The sequence below is a fragment of the Leopardus geoffroyi genome, chromosome X (genome assembly GCF_018350155.1).
Source record: "Leopardus geoffroyi isolate Oge1 chromosome X, O.geoffroyi_Oge1_pat1.0, whole genome shotgun sequence".
Lineage (NCBI taxonomy): Eukaryota > Metazoa > Chordata > Mammalia > Carnivora > Felidae > Leopardus > Leopardus geoffroyi.
In genome coordinates this window covers 75,758,357-75,774,781 of record NC_059343.1, presented here as the reverse complement: position 1 = coordinate 75,774,781, position 16,425 = coordinate 75,758,357, and the positions used below count along the sequence as shown (strand labels likewise).

Below are 16,425 nucleotides of genomic sequence, written 5' to 3'. Positions count from 1 at the left end.
GGAGCCTGACAAAGGACTCGATCCCAAGAACCATGAGATTATGACCTGAGCCGAAATCAAGAGTCAAATGCTTAACTGACTGCGTCACCCAGGTGCCCCTGACACCATATATTTAAAACAAGGGGAGGGGGGAAAAAGGAATGTGTTCAAGCTTAAGTGACTGTCAACTTCATACAGACTGCTATATACAGATGTTTTACAAAAAATGAATGGTAACCATAAATCAAAAACCAGTAATAGATATACAAAGAATAAAGAGAAAGCAATCCAATTATATCACCAAAGAAAGTCAACAGAACATGCTATGCTCAAATCAAATGGCATAGGATGACAGAGTAGAATAAAAAAAAGAAAACAAAAAAATCCATCTATATGCTGCCTATGAGAGACTCATTTCAGACCTAAAGGCACCCCCTGATTGAAAGTTAGGGGATGGGGAAATATTTATCATGCAAAAAGATGTTAAAAGAAAGACTAATTAGTAATACTTTGACAAAACAGACTTTAAAAAAAGACTGTAACAAAATACAAGGAAGGAAACTATATAATAATAGAAGAGACAATTGAACAAGAAGACCTAACAGTTGTAAATATGTATACACCCAACATGGAAGCAACCAACACATAAAACAGTTAATAACAAATATAAAGGAAATAATCGATAGTAATACAATAATAGTAAGGGCATTTGACACCTTCTTTACATCACTCAAACAGAAAATAACATCAAATCATCCAAACAGAAAATAAACAAGGAAAAGGTGGCCTTGAATGGCACACTAGATCAGATGGATTTAACAGATAATATGCATAACATTACATCCTAAAATAGCAGGATACACATTCTTTTAAATGAAAATGGAGGATTCCTCAGAATAGATCACATATTAGGCCACAAAAAACTTCTCAACAAATTAAAAAGGATCGAAGTCATGCCATGCATTTTTTTTTTCTGAGCATAACACTATGAAACTAGAAATCAACTACAAGAAACAATCTGGAGAGACAGAAAATACACATAGGTTAATTAGCATGGTACTAAACAAATGGCTCAACCAGGAAATCGAAGAAATCAATTACATGGAAACAAATGAAAATGAAAACACAGTGGTCCAAAATCTATGGGATGCAGAAAATGCAGTTCTATATATAAAGCTTAAAGGCATAGTAGCCTACCTCAAGAAGCAAGGGAAATCTCAAATAACCTAAAATTATACTTAAAGAAGCTAATAAAAGAATAAACAAAGTGCCAAATCAGTAGAATGGATGAAATAATAAAGGATGGAACAGAAATAAATGATATAAAAAATAAAAAATAAACAAAATAACAAAAAAGTCCCACAATAGAAGAGATCAATGAAATTAGGAGCTTGTTCATTGAAAACAAAAAATCAACAAAATTGATAAACCTCTAGCCAGACTCACCAAAAGAAAAAAAGAGAACTTGTCATAGACTCTAAGGCTGAAGTTCTTTTTTGGCTAGCAAAAGAGCAGGATACAGGATGAAAAACGAGAAATGGCTAACGTCTGGGAAAAGACAAAAGCCCCGAATACGTGTCCTTGCCCCATTTTTATTAAGATCAGAAGGCTTACAAACATGGCGATGAACGTGCAAAAAGAGACAATGAATCTGTAAACATTAACTTGTGGATATGAGGGAAAGGGGGTTTTGATGATATTTGGGGTTAGGGGTTTGGGTTAATATAAAACAAAATCCTGAAACCGGGCAGTTGGATGGAAGATTGTTTACAAGGAACATGAGGCACCACTCCTGTTTATCTTAGCTAGCCTAGGGGATGAGACAGGTAGGGGAAAGCACCTCAGAGTTCACAAGGCACCTTTTCTTTCATTAATCGTCTCTGCTCTGATCTGCATTACCTGCAGTGCAGCAGTCTGTAGCCCAATTTACCTGTTTGCCTAACTTGGTCCTTTCTTCCTGTGAAAGCAGCTTTCTGCTATACTGCTAAATTGGGGGTGCTTCCACCCTGAATATCTAATCTTTTTTATTTCATATATCTATGTATTGCGCACCTTTGAGCCCCTCTCTATTTGGGGGCCTTTCCTCCTCCCTCTCTATTCTGGGGGTTCTACACCCCCTCTTTATTCTGGGGTGCCTTTGCACCTCTCTATTCTTGGTTGCCTTGTCTTGTTTACATAAACTCGGGTGTAAGCATCCTATGGCTTTATAATTCTTTATGCCTTGTTAACCCATTGGTGTAAGCACAGGGAATTTCTAAGCTTATTCCCCACAAGAAATGAGTAAAATAAACAAAATCACAAATCACAGAAGACAAATAACAACCAACACCACAGAAATACAGACAATTGCAGGAGAATATTATGAAAAATTATATGTCACAAATTGGACAACCTTGAAGAAATGAAGAAGTTCCTAGAAATATATTTCCTACCGAAGCTGAAGCAGTAAAAATAGAAAATTTGAACAAATTTCAGGAACAAAATTAAATCAGTAATCAAAAACCTCCCAACAAACAACATTCCAGGCTCAGATGGCCTCACAGGTGAATTCTACCTAACATTTACAGAAAAGTTAATACCCATGCTTCTCAAACTACTTCAAAACACAGAAAAGGAAGGGAAACTTAAAAATGCATTCTATGATGCCAGAATAACCCTGATACCAAAACCAGATAAAGGCATCATATAACAGGAAACTATAGGCCAATCTCTCTGATGAACATAGATGCAAAAAACCTCAACAAAATACTACCAAAATTGAATACAACAATACGTTAAAAATCATTCACCACTATCAAGTAAGATTTATCTCAGGGATGCAAGGGTGGTTCAATATTCACAAATCAATCCATGTCATACACCACATCGATAAAAGAAAGGATAAAAGATATTATCATTTCAATAGATGCTGGAAAAGCATTTAACAAAGTACAATTCATGATGAAAACACTCAATCAATTACATTTAGAGGGAGAATACCTCAACATAATATAGACCTTATATGAAAACCCCACAATAAACATCATATTTAATGGTGAAAAATTTATAACTTTTCCCTTAATGCCAGGAACAGGACAAGGATATCCACTGTCATCACTTTTATTCAATATAATACTATAAGTCCTAGCCATGGCAATCAGAATAACAAAAAGGCAAAAAAAGGCATACAAATTGATAGGGTAGAAATTAATCTTTCACATGATACTATATATTTAAAACCTAAAGACTTCACCAAAGAACTAGAACTGATTAATGAATTCAGTAAAGTTGCAGGATACAAAGTCAATGTGCAGAAATCTGTTGCATGTCTATATGCTAATAATGAAGCAACAAAAAGAGATATTAAGAAAACAATTCCATTTGTAACTGCACCAAAAATAGTAAAATACCTAGGAATAAAGCTAATCAGATGTGAAAAACCTTTACCCTGAAAATTATAAAACATTTATGAAAGAAATTGAAGATCTATACACAGAAATGGATAGACATTCCATCTTCATGGATTTGAAGGAAAATATTATTAAAATGTTTGTACTACTCCAAACAATCTGTAGATATAATGTAATCCTTATCAAAATATCCACCGCATTTTTGACTAAAGCAAACCATCCTAAAATTGTATAGAACCACAAAAGACCCCAAATAGTGGAATCAATCTTGACCAAGAAAAACAAAGCTGGAGGTATCACAATTCCAGGCTTCTAGTTATACTACAAAGCTATAGTAATCCAAACTGTATGGTACTGGCAGAAAATAGACACATAGATCAAAGGAACAGAAAAGAAGACCCAGAAATAATACCATAATTATATGGTCAGTTAATCTTTGACAAAGCAAGAAAGAATACACAATCTCTTCAGGAAATGTTCACAGTCTCTTCAGGAAATGTTGCTGGGAAAACTGTACAGCAAAATGTAAAAGAAAGAAGCTGGATCACATTCTTATACCAAACACAAAAAGAAATTTAAAATATATTAAAGACCTAATGTGATACCTGAAAACATAAAAATTTTAGAAGAAAACACAGGTAATAATTTCTTTGACATAACTGTAGCCATCTCTTTCAATATGTCTCCTGAGGAAAAGGAAACATAAGCGAAAATAAACTATTAAGACAGTATCAAAATAGAAAGTTTCTGCATAGGGGGGGCTTGGTGGCTCATTCATTTAAATGTCCAAGTCTTGATTTTGGCTTAGGTCATGACCTCACAGTTCATGAGATTGAGCTCCACTTGGGGATCTACACTGACAGCTCAGAGCCTGTTTGGATTCTCTCTCTTTCTCTCTTTCTCTCTCTCTCTCTCTCTTTCTCTGCCCACCCCCATTCTCACTATCTCTCAAAAATAAATAAATAAATAAATAAATAAATAAATAAACTTTGAAAAAAAGTTTTCAAAAATTGGAAAGCTTCTGCACAACAAAAGAAATAATCAACAAAACTAAAAGATAACCTACTGAATGGAAAATATTTGCAAATGACATATCTGACAGAGGGTTTGTATCCAAAATATATAAAAAACTGATACAATGCCATACCAAAAAATAATCCAATTAAAAATGGGTAGGAAACATGAGTAGACATTTACCAAAGAACACTTTGATATGTCCAACACACGCAGACACACACACACACACACACACACACACACACAACTCACTCACAGAGGAATAATATACAGCTATAAAAGAATGAAATCTTGTCATTTGCACCAACATGTATGGACCTAGAGAGTGTAATACTAAGCAAAATAAGTCAGAGAAAGGTAAATGCCATGTGATCTCACTCATCTGTGGAATTTCAGAAACAAAACAGAGAGAGAGAGAGAGAGAGAGACCCAGAAACAGACTCTTAACTATAGAGAACAAACTGATGATTACCAGAGGGGCATTGGGTGGGGAGATGAGCGAAATAGGTGATGAGGATTAAAGAATATACTTATCACAATGAGCACTGAGTAATGCATAGAATTGTTGCATCTCCATGTTGTACACCTGAAACTAATATAACACTGTATGTTAACTATACCTGAATTAAAATTAAAAACTAAAAATTTGGGAAAATTTTAAAACTTCTAAAGGAAAAAAAATGGAATTTTTCAGCCATTATATCTTCAAATATTCTTTCTGCCACTTTTTTTTCTCCTTTTGGAATTCTCATTACACATATGTTAATACACTTGATGTTCTGCATTTCTCTGAGGCCCTATTTTTCATCATTCATCTGCTTTCAGTTTCTCTAATTTGATTATTGACCTATTTCTAGGTTCATTAATTATTTTTGTAAAGTTGATTTTGATGTTGAACCTCTCTAGTGAAATTTTAATTTTAGAACCTATTCATTTCAAATCTAGAATTTCTATTTTTATTTTATAGTGGTATATATATATATATATATTTAGCATTCCTTATTTGGTGAGATATTTTTCTCATATATTCATTTAATTCTTTAGACATATTTTTAGTTCTTTGAACATATTTATAATAACTGATTTAAAGGATTTGCCTGTTAAATGTGGTATCTGAGCTCTCATCATGGATAGTTTCTATTGCCTGTTTTTTTCCTCTGTATGGGCAATACTTTCCTGCATCTTTGAATGTCCTGTATTTTTTTGAAGTTTGGATATTTTAAAGAATGTAATATAAATAATATAATTCATCAATTCTGGCCATTTCATCACCACCCTCCCCAGGGTGTGCTGCTGTAGATATTGTGTTTTATTATTATTGTTAGTTTTTTTTCTGTTTTTTAATGTTTTTATTTAAATTCAAGTTAGTTACCATACAGTGTAATATTAGTTTCAGGTGTACAATGTAGTTATTCAACACTTCCATACAATACCTGGTACCCATCACAAGTGCATTCCTTATTCCCCATCACTTATTTGTTGTTATTGGTGGTGTTTGCTTGGAAACTTATCCAGACTAATTATTCAAATTTTGTATTCCCTGTGGTGAGTAGTGTAATGTATTCTCAGTTAACTTAAGAGGCAGCTAATAATTTGTCAGATATTTCCTCAAATGTCTTAAATATCTAATGTTTTATGTGTATCTGGCACACATCTGAAATACTCAACAAGTTTATAAATCTGTCTTAGCCTCCACTTGCTGATTGTATAGGGCCTCAATTTCAATCAGAGCTATGTCACTAGCAACCTTACATATTTTCTGGGCAGATACACAGACCTAAACAGGTATATTATAATTTAGATTCCAAAGAATATTTCAGAGCTTTTCAAAGTCCCCTGTGGATATCTTGCTCTTCAAATCTTTCTTAAAATATTGACTGGGCTTTCTTATTCTAAATGGTATCACAGCCTCAGGTAACCTTAGTTCAGCATTGCTTTGGCTATCTGGGGTCTTTTCTGGTTCCATACAAATTTTAGGATTATTTGTTCTAGCTCTGTGAAGAATGCTGGTGTTATTTGGATAGGGATTGCATTGAATATGTGGATTGGTTTGGGTAGTATTGACATTTTAACAATATTTGTTCTTCCTATCCAGGAGCATGGAACCTTTTTCCATTTTTTTGTGTCTTCTTCAATTTCTTTCATAAGCTTTCTATAGTTTTCAGTGTACAGACTTTTCACCTCTTTGGTTAGATTTATCCCTAGTTATTAATTTTATGGTTTTTGGTGCAATTGTAAATGGGATCAATTCCTTGATTTCTCTTTCTGTTGCTTCATTGTTGGTGTATAGGAATGCAACTGATTTCTGTGCATTGATTTTATATCCTGAAACTTTGCTGAATTCATGAATCACTTCTAGCATTTTTTTGGTGGAATATGTTGGGTTTTCCATATAGAGTATCATGTCATCTGTGAAGAGTGAAAGTTTGACCTCCTCCTGGCTGATTTGGATGCCTTTTATTTCTTTGTGTTGTCTGATTTCAGAGGCTAAGATTTCCGATACTGTGTTGAATAACAGTGGAGAGATTGGACATCCGTGTCTTGTTCTTGACCTTAGGGGGAAAACTCTCAGTTTTTCCCTTTCTTTCATTGATGTGATATACCAGAGTGATTATTTTGTGGATATTGAACCAGCCCTGATTCTGGGTATAAATCCCACTTGGTCGTGGTGAATATTTTAATATATTTTTGTATCTGGTTGGCCAGGATCTTGTTGAGAACTTTTCCATCCATGTAACAGGGAAATTGGTTTGTATTTCTTTTTGAGGTCTTTGTCTGGTTTTGGAATAAAGGTAATGCTGGCTTCCAAGATGAATTTGGAAGTTTTCCTTCCATTTCTATTTTTTCTAACAGTTTCAAAAGAATAGGTGTTAACTCTTCTTTAAATGTTTGGAAGAATTCCGCTAGAAAGCCATCTGTATCTGAACTCTTGTTTAGGGGGAGATTTTGGATTGCTAATTCAATTTCTTTACTGGTTTTGGGTCTGTTCAAGTTTTCTATTTCTTTTTGTTTAATTTTGGTAGTTTATATGTATCTAGGAATTTGTTCATTTCTTCCAGATTGCCAAATTTAATGGAGTATAATTGCTCATAATATTCTGTTATTATTGTTTATATTTCTGCAGTGTTGGTTGTGACCTCTCTTCTTTCATTCTTGATTTTATTTATGTGTGCCCTTTCCTTTTTGTTTTTGATCAAACTGGCTAGTGGCTTATCAATTTTGTTAAACCTTTCAAAGAACCAGTTTCTGGTTTCATTGATCTGTTCTACTGTTTTTGTTTTTGTTTTTGTTTTTGTTTTTGTTTTTGTTTTTGTTTTGTTTCCATAGCATTGATTTCTGCTGTAATCTTTATTATTTCCTATATTCTGCTGGTTTGGGGTTTTATTTGCTGTTCTTTTTCCATCTTTTTAAGGTGTAAGGTTAGGTTGTGTATCTGAGCCCTTTCTCCCTTCTTTAGGAAGGCCTGGATTGCTATATACTTCCGTCTTATGACTGCCTTTGCTGTGTCCCAGAGGTTTTGGGCATTATCTTTGGTGGTGTTATGATTTTCATTGGTTTCTATGTACTTTTTAATTTCCTCTTTAAGTTCTTCGCTAACCCATTCATTCTTTAGTAGGATGTTCTTTAGTCTCCAAGTATGTATTGTCTTTCCAAATTTTGTCTTGTGGTTGATTTCAAGTTTTGTAATGTTGTCGTCTGAAAATATGCATGGTATAATACTGATCTTTTTGTACTTGTTGAGGGCTGGTTTGTGTCCCAGTATGTGATCTACTCTGTAGAATGTTCCATGTGCAATTGAGAAGAATGTGTATTCTCCTGCTTTAGGATGAAATTTTCTGAATACATCTGTTAAGTCCATCAGGTCCAGTGTATCATTCAAAGCCATTGTTTCCTTGTTGATTTCATGTTTAGATTATCTGTACATTGCTTTAAGAGGGGTGTTAAAGTCTCCTACTAGTATGATATTATTATCAATGAGTTTCTGTATGTTTGTGATTGATTTATATATTTGGGTGCTTTACATTTGGAGCATAAATGTTTACAATTGTTAGATCTTTTTGGTGGATAGACCCCTTAATCATGACATAATGCTCTTCTTCCTCTCTTAATACAGTATTTATTTTAAAATATAGACTGTCTGATATGAGTATGACGACTCTAGCTTTCTTTTAGTGACCATTAGCATGATAGATGGCTTTCCATTCCTTTACTTTCAATCTGAAGGTGTCTTTAAGTCTAAAATGGGTCTCTTGTAAACAGCATATAGATGGATCTTGTTTTCTTATCCGTTCTGTTACCCTATGTCTTTTGATTAGAGTATTTAGTCCATTGACAGAGTGAGTACTGAATGATATGCATTTATTACCGTTATGTTGCCTGTAGAATTTGATTTTCTGGTGGTGTTCTCTGGTCTTTTCTAGTCTTTGTTGGTTTTGATCTTTTTTTTTTCTTTTTTCATCTTTTCTCCCCTCAGAAAATCTCCCTTAAAATGTCTTGCAAGGCTGGTTTAGTGGTCACAAACTCCTTTAGTTTTGTTTGTCTGGGTAACTTTTTGTCTCCCCTTCTATTTTGAATGACAGCCTTGCTGGATAAAGAATTCTTGGTTGCATATTTTTCTCATTCAGCACGTTGAATATATTCTGCCACTCCTTTCTGGCCTGCCAAGTTTATGTGGATAGGTCTGCTGTGATACTGATTTATTTTCCCTTGTAGGTCAAGGACTTTTTTCCCTTGCTTCTTCCATGATTCTTTCCTTGCCTGAGTATTTTGTGAATTTGACTATGCTATGCCTTGTTGATGGTAGGTTTTTATTGAATCTAATGAGAGTTCTCTGTGCTTCCTGCATTTTGATATCTGTGTCTTTCCCCAGGTTAGGAAAGTTTTCCACTATGATTTGTTCACATAACTCTTCTACCCTTTTTTTCTCTCTCTTCATCTTCTGGTACCCCTATGATTTGAATGTTATTCCTTTTTAATGAATCACTGAGTTCTCTGATTCTTATATCATGTTCTTTTACCTTAGTTTCCCTCTTTTTTTTTCTGCTTCGTTATTCTCCATAAGTTTTTCCTCTATATCACTGATTCACTGCTCTGCTTTGTCCGTCTGTGCCAACACGACATCCATTCAAGATTGCATCTCAGTAATAGCACTTTTAATTTTATACTGACTAGGGGCATCTGGGTGGCTCAGTCAGTTGAGCATCCGACTTCGGCTCAGTTTATGGTCTCACAGTTTGTGGGTTCGAGCCCCTCATTGGGCTTTGTGCTGACAGATCAAAGCCTGGAGCTTGGTTCAGATTCTCTCTCTCTCTCTCTCTCTCTCTCTCTCTCTCACTCTCTCTCTCTCTCCCCCTCCCCTGCTTGCACTCCGTGTCTCTCTCAAAAATAAATAAAACTTTAAAAAAATTAAAAAAAAGAAATTTTATCCTGACTAGATTTTACTTCTTTTATTTCAGCAGAAAGGGATTCTAATCTACTTTCAATCCCAGCTAGTATTCATATTATTGTGATTCTAAATTCTGGTTCAGACATCTTGCTTGTATCTGTATTAATTAAGTGCCTGGCTGTCATTTCTTCCTTCTTTTTTTCTTTTTGGTGAATTACTTTGTTTTGTCATTTTGAAGCAAGAAAAAGAATTAATAAAATAAAAATAAATAAATAAAAATTAAAAAATTAAAAATTAAAAATAACACAAAATAATCAAATAAAAATGCTAGATCCTAGGTTTGTTTGGTCTTGTTGTTGAAAAAAAAAAAAAAAAAACAAACCCTGGGGCACCTGTGTGCTCAGTTGGTTGAGCTTCCGACTTCGGCTCAGTTCATGATCTCACAGTTTGTGAGCTCCAGCCCGTCATTGGGCTCTGCGCTGACAGCTCGGAGCCTGGAGACTGCTTCTGATTCTGTGTCTCCCTCTCTCTCTGCCCCTCCCCCGCTCATGCTCTGTCTCTCTATCAAAAATAAATAAACATTAAAAAAAGATTTAAAAGAAAAGAAAAAAAAACCCTGTTAGAATATAGAAAAAAGGGAAATAAAATAATAAAGAAAAAAAGGACAAAAAGGGAAGCATTTTAAAATTTAAATAAATGCATGCAATAAAATAGAATAAAATGACATGATAGAAGTAAAATATAAGTTAAAAATTTACAAAAAAAATTAAAACAGCATAAAAATTAAAGAAAATATTTTTATATAAAAACGGAAAGTAAAAATGAATTTTTGAAAGTAGATTTTTCAAAACTTGCAAAAAATTAAAACATATAGTAGAAAAAATTAAAGAAAACTCTTTTTTATAAAAAAGGAAAATAAAAATAAATTTTTGAAAGTAAAATGGGATTTTAAAAAATTATAAAAAGTAAAAAAATATATAGTAGAAAAAATTAAAGGAAAATCTTTTTTGTAAAACCAGAAAATATTTTTTTTCTCTTTCTGTATTCAAGAATAAGAAAAGAAAGAAAATTGAAAAATTGAATAGATGGACCAGCGAACAGAATGAAATAAGATTGAAACTACATTTTAAATAATGCTGCAATAAACACATGGAGGTATGTATCCCTTTGAATTAGTGTTTGTGTATTTTGTGGGTAAATACCCATTACTGTCATTATTGGATCATGAGGTAGTTATACTTTTAACTTTTTGAGGAACCTCCATAAAGTTTTCTATATGGCTGCACTAGTTTGCATTCCCATCAGTAGTACAAGAGGATTTCTTTTTTTCCACATCCATGCCAAAACTTGTTTCATTGTGTGTGTGTGTGTGTGTGTGTGTGTGTGTGTGTGTGTGTGTCTGTGCCTGTGTCTGTGTGTCTGTGTGTTTAGCCATTCTGACAGGTGGTATATTATTGTAGTTTGGTTTGCATTCCCTGATGATAAGTAATATTAAGCATCTTATGTATCTGTTGGTCATCTGGATGTTTTCTTTGGATAAATGTCTATTCATGTCTTCTGCCCACTTTTAAATTAAATTATTTGTTTTTTGGGTGTTGAGTTGTATAAGTTATTTATATATTTTGGATGCTAACCTTTTATTGGATATGTCATTTGCAAATATCTCTGCCTATTCTATAGGTTGTCTTTTAGTTTCACTTGGTCATTTCCTTTGCTGTGCAGAAACTTTTTTATTTTGATGTAGTGCCAATAGTTTATTTTTGCTTTTATTTCTTTTGCCTCAGGGGGCATATCTAGAAAAATGTTGCTATGGTTGATGTTAGAGAAATGGCTGCCTGAGTTTTCTTCTATGATTTTTTATGATTTCAGGTCTCACAATTATGTCTTTAATCCAATTTGAGTTTGTTTTTGTGTATGGTTTGAGAAAGTGGTTTTGTTTCATTCTTTTGCATATACCTGACTAGTTTTGCCAGCACCATTTGTTGAAGAGACTGTCTTTTCCCCATTAGATATTCTTTCCTCATTTGTAAAAGATCAATTGACTATTTAATTGTGGTTTTGAATCTGGGTTTTCAATTCTGTTCCATTGATTTTTGTGTCTGTATTTGTTCAATTACCATACTCTTTTAATCACTACAGCTTTGCAATATATCTTGAAGTCTGGTTTTGTGATACCTCCAGCTTTGCTTTTCTTTTTCAAAATTGCTTTAGCTATTTGGGGTCTTTTGTGGTTCCATGTAAACTTTAGAACTGTTTTTTATTTTTCTGTGGAAAATAATGTTGGTATTTGATAGAGATTGCTTTAAAACTATAGATTACTTTGGGTAGTATAGACATCTTAATAATATTTGTTCTTCCAATCCATGAGCATGGAATATCTTTCCATTTCTTTGTGTTGTCTTCAATTTCTTTCATCAATGTTTTATAGTTTTCAGAGTACAGGTTTTTCATCTCTTTCATTAGGTTTATTCCTAGGTATCTGATTATTTATAGTGTAATTGTAAATGGAATTGTTTTCTTATTTATCATTCTAGCATAACTCTTCTTATCCACTTATATGGCCCCTTGCATGTCTTCATCCTGTGCTCTTTCAGAAGTGACTCTATAATTATATCCCCTCTTTATGTGGAAGTACTTCAATTCTTCAGATTTCTGGCTAAATATTACTCTATAACTTCAACTCTTTGGTGCATTAAAAGGAACTTATGATTTCATAGTTTAAGTGATTTTTTTATTATTTTCAGAACTGTGACATTTTCCAGCAGTTTGTATCATAAGTAGAACAGAATTCCCTCATTATCTTTTAGGAGAGGCAAAAATTAATCTAGTATTTCTTTTACAGGTATATTTTGCTGAATTAGACATCATCTCCAATTATTTAACATAGTAATCTAATTCAAATAATGATTTACAGACTAATTTCCACAGAAATTAATAACACTTGAAAATATTGGTTCTCATTGAATCCAGTATCACCTGCCCATTTCATTGCTTCTTAATGAATGCTTCAAAACTCCATGCCATTAATAAAATAATAAAGCCACCCTTAAGTACCTGGTTTTCAGTTCAGGAATTGCTGCTGTACTGCCCAGCTCTTCCAATATCTTTTTTTTTTTTTTCTGGACTTTAAAACTTCTTAACAGTTCTCTTTGCTGCCAACCAACCTCTACATTTGTATCAAGATTATGTTTTGTGCAGCTTCTATTCCTTAATCTTGAATTTGGTCACTCAAATTTTGGACCTGCTGTTTGACTTGTTCTTGCTTCAACTTCCTACTTAAATCAGAGCACTTGGTCACTTAAATTTACATTTCCCAGGAATGTTCCCCAGATAATCTCCCAGCACCCTATAAAGAATAGGATTATATTCTTAATATTTGTTCTAATAATTAATATATACAGATTTAAAATAGTCATACAGAATTTTGTGAATAAAAGTATGTAAAGTAAACTTTAACAGTAAAAATATACCTAGGTGTTTTTCCAAGTAAAATTTACAAGAACTTAGTTTTATTAAAATCTCTAAGAAATCTGTATTTTAACCATAAAGGTGAATACTTTATAGGCCATTGTTAATATATTATGGAAATTATTTGAATATTAATAAGACTACCTCAAGGCTCAACCGACCATGGTGGAGGCATAGGCAGCACCGGTATAGGTGCTGTGACCGCGGCTGGCTGGGCTCTCCTCAAGGGGAACCTTAGAGCTGACCCCCAGGGAAAGGACAACAGAAGAAGGCTTGAGGGGAAAAGTGAGGCACTCCTGGTAACCCACCTTTTCCCTGTCACATGATTCCACTGGACTGGAAGAGGAAACCCAAGGCTGTCATGATGCCCTGACAGGAATCTTCAAAAATCCATCTCAACTATTTGGGGTGCTACCAAAACCTGTGATCTATCACTTCCCCTGGGAAGTCAGTACCGGCCAACTTCCCGACCTGGGATACTGAGAACATTCAGCAGGTTGTGCCTCTATGACATGACTCAATCCCAAGTGACCCTAAACGTTCAACACGGATCTACTAGATCCTAGTCTGTACCAAGTTGGTGGAGCCATCCAAGCCCGGGTGGAGTCCCTGTACCTTGTCTTGGGAAGCTCCAGCACCAGAAGGATGGAGGCTCCGTGGTGAAAGCCTGGGTGCTGACTTGTGTGAAGGAATGAATCTACCCTCCTTAGAACAAGCTTTCCTGGAGCAGAGGAGGTACCAGCAAGAAAGGAACACAGTAGTAAATGACAATTAATGGCAACATTCTCCCCAACCTGCTCCTGAGGTCAAGCCCACTGGAGATGCCAGAGCCAATGCAAAGATGATGAAGGACCTTCCCCTGAGATAGCCTTTGTACAGAGGCGGAAAGACGAGGAGGGTTTGCTAATTTGGATTGTCCCAGACACATCCCCACCCTCCCACCCCAATGCCAACCTAGAAGGAGGCTGAGCTGTGGAGCACTGGGGACTGAGCCTCAAGTGGGAATATGGAGAGCTCTGGAAGGTCCTCAAGAATAAAAGCCCCCATGGGGGAGACCTTGAAAAAAAAAATTAAAAATAAAGACCACCTCAAATTATGAAAATTTAAAGACCTGCTTATATTAGATTTAAAAATGCCAAATTATTTGGAAGAACAAAACATACATCAAATTTAGAAATGCTTATCAGCAGTAAGTTTATCACATTTAACACAACTCTTTAAGGACTAGTCAAATGCAAAGTAATTTACAACAGAAAGGGTAATCACAGAGTAGAAACCTTTAAACAAAAAAACATGTAATCTTTTCTTTTTAATATTCTTTTCCAATAAAATTGCAAGTCCAGTCAATATTTGTTACATTTGTCCACATTTTTATAAACATCCTTGAAAGGCTAGTTTAATAGATAAAATAACTTCACAAAACACATTATGGAATTAGATTACATGATGAACTTGGAAAACTGGCAAAAAAATGCAGAGAGCTGAGCCATTTTTCATGTTTGTGTGGTTTACAAAGTAATCCACTTTTCTAATTTTATTTCCTGTGATGAGTTTTAATAATATCCACAAAAGCTTAGCCACTCTGCAGTCACTACAAAATGTGGATCTTAACATGCCAATATAGATGATTTATTCACTTCATACAATTAGGGGATGGATCAGAAGCAGCTGTAATTTGGAATTACTAAAATGATTCAATAGGTTTTTCTTTTATTTTCCAAGCACTAAGCATAGCTATTGCTCTTATTATGGTTTTATACATCTCTATCAATGTTGCTACAATTATGGTCTTTCTTGCACCTATAACTAGAAAACTATTCTAGTTTTCTCTTTTGCAAAATTTTAAGCTGAGCTCCTTAGCATTTGATATAGCTGGTAAAAGTTTAGAGGTTCTTATATTAGCCATATCCCATGTTAACTAAAGGCACATTTTAATAATACTGAACATTCATATAATGTGATCATCTTTCAAAATGCTTTTACAATGCCATGTAACTTCCTTCATATCAACTCTGTAACATTGGTTTGAATGGATTATACTATTACCATTTTATAGATAAAAGTGTTACAGAAAACTGTAGAAATAGAATAGTATCCATTTTGTGTGTACTTTAAAACAAAAGTGAGAAGGTTATAATGGAATTCTAAAAGATAGGATTTTTAAATGTTTTTAATATGTTTTTAAACATATTTTAAGCAATTGATATTAATTCATAAGGACCACAGTCTCTTATTTAATAATTCTCAAGTGTTCAGGACACATAAATGAATAGGTACTAAATAAAAAATTGAATTTTCTTTTTTAATCAATATTTAAAATGTTAATTTTAATTATTTAATATACAGTTCAATATTGGTTTCAGGAGTAGAATGCAGTCGTTCATCACTTATGCAACACATAGTGCTCAACGCAATAAGTGCCCTCCTTAAAACTCATCACCCATCTAACCTATCTCCCACTCACCTCCCTCCATCAACCCTCAGCTTGTTCTCTGTTGTTAAGACTCTCTTCTGGCTTGTTCCCCTCTCTTTTATTTTTCCCCCCTTCCCATATGTTTATCTGTTTTATATCTTAAATTCCACATAGGAGCGAACTCACATGTAATTTATCTTTCTCTGACTTATTTCGTTTAGCATAATACATCCACATTGTTGCAAATGGCAAGATTTCATTATTTTTGATAGCTGAATAATATTCCATTGCATATATATACCACCTTTTCTTTATACATTCATCAGTTGATGGACATTTGGTCTCTCTTCATAGTTTGGCTATTGTTGATAATCCTGCTATTAACATTGGGGTGGATGCACCCTTTGAATCTGTATTTTTGTATCCTTTGGGTATATACCTAAGGGTGCAATTGCTGGATTATAGAGTAGTTCTATTTTTAGTTTCTTGAAAACCTCCATAGTGTTCTCCAGAGTGGCAGCACCAGTTTGCAGTCCACCAACAGTGTAAGGGGGTTCCCCTTTCTCTGCATCCTGGAAAACACCTGTCATTTCTTGTGTTGTTAATTTTAGCTATTCTGACAGGTGTGAGGTGACATCTCATCATGGTTTGGATTTGTATTTTCCTGATGATGAGTGATGTTGAGCATATTTTCATATATCTATTAGCCATCTGGATGTCTTCTTTTGAAAAGTGTCTATTTATGTCTTCTGCCCATTCCTTAACTGGATTAT

At 34.1% G+C, this 16,425-nt stretch overlaps 1 pseudogene; it reads left to right on the top strand.

The window, feature by feature from the left end:
• Positions 1 to 1,597: 1,597 nt before the first annotated feature.
• LOC123594395 lies at positions 1,598 to 14,014 on the top strand (annotated as a pseudogene).
• The last annotated feature ends 2,411 nt before the right edge of the window (positions 14,015 to 16,425 follow it).